Here is a 4,879-nt window from a genome sequence, read left to right on the forward strand (position 1 = left end):
TACGAGTCAATTAATTTATTTAAAAATTGACGGACGATTTTGGAAGTAATATTTACATATTTCATTATAATATGATTAAATGAGATACGGTCTGAGTAATCGAATTGTATCATTACTCAGATGAAATTATTGTTTAAAGAAAAAATTGAAATTGAATGAATTATTATAAATACAATTTATTGTGATTTATAATTGGTAAAATATTTTGGTACAAGTAATTATGAATTACTAAATCGATTTTTGTATATGACGTATTTTTATTAATACGTTGATTTTTAATATGTTAAAAATACATAACAAATTTATGTGACATGTGACATGTGACATATTGATAAATTGACAAAAATAATATGGATTCCATGTTATAAGTGTACCAAAATTAAGAGGTGGATTAGGCTTATATTAAGTTGATTTTGTTAGTGGTAAGCACCATGATTACCTACTAAACTAGCCATGCACACCTATTGCTCATTGTGAAGAACAACTAGAGCATTCATTGGCTCCCTCCCATGCCCTCTTCCACCCGGTTTTATGAGATGAAAAACCACTTTGGTTTTTCATCTTATTTTACCTAAAAAATACACTAATATGTAGTTAGTGTAATATTGATTATTCATTCATCTAAAATTTGAGTTTTAGAGAGATAAAAAGCTTCCTTCTTCCTTCTCCCATAAACCGAAAATATTAAGTGTCCTATTATATTTTTTGGTCAATTTTTCTACAAGATTAATATTGTACTAGTATTTATAATATTAATTTTAATTAAGAGTGTGCTTTGGGTATAAAGCTTTGGGAGAGATCCTATACTTGGATCTTAGCTCTTCCACTAAGGAAAGCATAAGAACAAGAGAGAAAGGTGATCTCTCTTGTGCCCATATAAACCAAATTTCCAATGTAAGATGAACATTTATTCTTTTTATTGTTTATTGTTTGCATGCATAAGATCATTTATTAATTTTATGACAAAATTAAATTAAAACATATATGAATATGTTAAGTATATAGATCTACTTTTCCTTCAATGTGTAGGAAAGGTCTTCCTAAAATGATTGGAATGTTAGAATCCTCCTCCATGCCAACAATGACAAAGTCTACCGGTATGAAAAACTTTCCAACTCTCACGGGTACATCTTCCCATATTCCTAGTGGTTTCTTTGTTGAACGATCCGCTATTTGTAAGGTCATGTTGGTGCACTTGAGCTCTTGCACTCCTAGTCTTTCACATACCAAATATGGCATGACACTCACACTTGCACCTAGATCACATAGTGCCTTGTTGATTGTGGTATCGCCAATGGTACACGGAATGGAAAAACTCCCCGGATCTTTGAGCTTTGGAGGGGAATTACCTTGTAGAATTGCACTACTCACTTTAGTAAAGGCAATGGTTTCCAATTTTCGGATGGACTTCTTCTTGGTAAGGATATCTTTCATGTACTTTGCATAGGCCGGAACATGATGGATTGGCTCCGTGAATGGTATAGAAACTTCTAAGTTCTTCACAATCTCCATGAACTTTCCAAGTTGCTCATCAAACTTAGGCTTTGCTTGGCGACTTGGGAATGGAAGTTTAATCACAATAGGCTCTTTCTCGGTTTCCTTAGCCTTCTCTTCATTTATCTTCTTTGATTAGTCATTGGTTGTTGTCTCTACCACCTTAGGATTTCTCCTTAGTGGCTCAATCACATCACTTTGCTTGTCATTCTCCTCAACAATTCCTTCTTCAATTCGCACCTTCGGTCCCTCATATCTAGTACCACTCCTCAAGTGGATAACATTGATAGTCTCATGTCCTGTGGTAGGATTACCTTGAGGAGGTAATTGTCCCTTTTGTCTCTGGGAGCTAGAAGATGTTAATTGAGATAATTGAGTCTCCAACATTTTGGTGTGAGCAAGGATGTTGTTGATGGTGGTTTCTTTGGCTTTACTATCCCTTTGCATTTGAGCAAAAAAATCTTGTTGGCTCTTTTGCATTTGGAGGACCGCTTTTTGAACATCAAAGGCTTGATCATTGGGTTGATTGTAGTATGGTCTTTGTGTAGGATTTCTCATTGGAGGTGGTGTGTATGTGGGTTGAGGGTTTCGGACATTTTGGCTCTTGTATGAAAGGTTTGGATGGAATTTGGTATTCTCATTATAGTAGTTGGAGTAAGGGGTGCCATTCTTGTATGCTTGGAAAACATTTACTTGTTCATTTGTTCCCCTACATTCATTTTGATCATGTCCCAAGGTTCCACAAATTTCACATACTCCATTTGGGATTGAGGATGATGCCATCATAGCATTGGCATGTTGTTTGGGTGATTTGGAAGCTTCATCAAGCTTAGCCATAGCCTTCTCAAACTACAAGTTGATGGTGTCGATGTGAGCACTTAGTTGAGCACCCAATTGTGTGATGGAATCTACCTCGTGCTTTTCTCCTCTAGTGGCCTTTCGAGGACTACTATATTGGGAATTATGAACTGCCATCTCTTCGATTTTGGCCTATGTTTGATTGTCATCAACCTCGGTGAACCTCCCATTGGATCCCATATTAAGCACATTTCGTAAGTCTTCATATAAGCCATTCCAAAACTGTTGAACAAGGAAACACTCACTAAGTCCACGGTGTGGATAAGAACGACAAGTATCCTTAAATCTCTCCCATGCTTCATATAATGATTCATCATCTCTTTGCTTGAACCAAGTGATTTGGGCTCTCAACATGTTAGTCTTCTTCGAAGGATAGAACTTCTTGTAGAAGGCAAGCGCTAACTTCTTCCATGAATCAATACCATGGGTAGCCTTGTCTAGGCTCTTCAATCATTGCTTTGCGGCACCGATCAAGGAAAAAAGAAAAAACACCCATCAAATTTGATCTTGGGTTACTCCGGTTTGAGAGATAGCATCACAATAGTCACAAAAAGTTTCCATGTATAGATGAGGATCTTCACTAGGCATCCCTCCAAATTGACTTCTCTCAACTAATTGTATGAATGCGGATTTCGCAATGAAATTACCGGTTAAGTGAGGTGGTGTCGGAGTATCATTTGCTAGGTTCTCCTCGGTAGGTACAGAATGAGATGAAAATTTAGGCATTATGGGTTGATTTTGTGGTTGGTTTTGAATTGGGTTCTCCTCTCCTTCTCTTGCAAAAGGGTTGGTAAACACAACGTTATCCGATTGGATAACACCGACGTCCACAAGTTCTCCAATACCCAAACTTGTTGAAGCCCCTCTAGCGGTTCTTCTAATATTGGTCAAGGTTCTTTTAATTTCGGGATCAATAGGTAAAGGTCTACCTTGTGATCTCCTAGACATGCAAAAGGTAAACAACTAGAAAACAATTAAAATTGCCTTAAGGAGGTTGACTTCCCCAATGTTAAGAAAGACACAATTAAAAACAAGAAAAGACAACAATTCAATTGAACACCATCCCCGGCAATGGCGCCATTTTTGGTGTGGTTCGAAACTTTGTCGTCTAAGTCAACCAACCAAAACAATATTTATAACTAAACAAACTACTCTTAGTAGAGTGGTAAGTAAAGGTCAGATCCCAAAGGACAGGTATTGAATTAAGTTATCAGTTGTAGAAAGCTATGGCTTAGGGTGTCACAAATTGGGTTGAGATATGAGGTAACAATCTACACTACTATAACAATGAAATGTAAAGAAACGTGAGTAAAGCAAGCAAGTAAAGTGGGGGTTTGTAAACAATAGATTAAAGCACTAGGGTGTCATGGGATTATAGGGGAATTCTTGGTGGTGATCATACAAACATGTTTTCATAGTTGCAAGTCATTATTGTTGTAGAGGACCCGAGTTAGTTTATGTCTTACGGTTCATAGGAAGATTTGGGTCCCGGACCCTAGTCGTCTAGACTGTACAACACCTACAAGTCGACTTACTTTCTTCCTATTCACTTCTACGTATGGTCTAACAAGACTCGAGTTAGTTTATGTCTTACAAGTCTTGTTGAAAATATAAGAGATGGGTAAAAAATGCAAGGTTTCATAGTCTAGCATTTCATCAAGCATAACATGTGTATAGGTTAACACTACAACAAGCAACCAATCTTATGATAACACATTAGATTAAGTATGGATCTACCCCTATGTTATAGTTCCCCTAATCCCCCATTAACCCTATCTAGGTGACTACTCACTCTTGACTATGGTAAACATGCTAATGAAGGTGTCAATCATATTAACAAAGTTAATCATGGTGAATGAGTAAATAAATAAGCAAGGGTAAAAAGGATTATACGAAATTGAGGATGATCCAATTAATAAGCAAAGAATAATAGAAGAACACTTGATGAATGATGAAGAGTTGTCAAGTCTTCAATAAACCCAAATAATCTTCAAATTAACCAAACTATAACTAAGAAAAATTGAAGGATTAAGATTTGACTAATATTGGATTAAGAAATTACAACTTGATAAACTTGATTAATGCTAAATTCTAACTAGCTAAACTTCTTAAACTTGATAAAAGTTGATTAAAACTTGGTGTCTAATCCCCTAAAACAATGGGTTATTTATACTAAGTACAAGTATTAGGGTAACTAAGGGCTTAAATGATGATTAAGTCCCTAAGAAGATGATTAGTGCTTTGCAAGTCCTAGAGGGAGCCGTGCAGATTGTTGCCTAAGGATCCGCTCGAGCTGAGCTCGGGACGCTCGGATCATGGCTTGAGACGCTCGGATTGTTGCTGGAGTCGCTCGACCTGGGCTCGGGACGCCCGGATTCTTGCTCAGCTCTTCTTCTTCTTCCTTGATTGCCCCAAGGATCCATGGGGATCGTTGGTAGGTCGTGGGGCTCCTCATCATTGCCCATTTCTACTTCATTTATTCACTTAGGCCTTTAGTAATGGTCTCCTCTTTGATGCTTGGTCATTA

At 37.1% G+C, this 4,879-nt stretch overlaps 1 non-coding gene across 1 annotated transcript; it reads left to right on the forward strand.

Moving 5' to 3' along the window:
- Positions 1–2,599: 2,599 nt before the first annotated feature.
- LOC141635807 (small nucleolar RNA R71) lies at positions 2,600–2,706 on the forward strand. The gene has a single exon (XR_012540466.1). It is a non-coding gene; the product is annotated as a small nucleolar RNA R71 (small nucleolar RNA).
- The last annotated feature ends 2,173 nt before the right edge of the window (positions 2,707–4,879 follow it).

Source organism: Silene latifolia, chromosome Y (genome assembly GCF_048544455.1).
Source record: "Silene latifolia isolate original U9 population chromosome Y, ASM4854445v1, whole genome shotgun sequence".
Lineage (NCBI taxonomy): Eukaryota > Viridiplantae > Streptophyta > Magnoliopsida > Caryophyllales > Caryophyllaceae > Silene > Silene latifolia.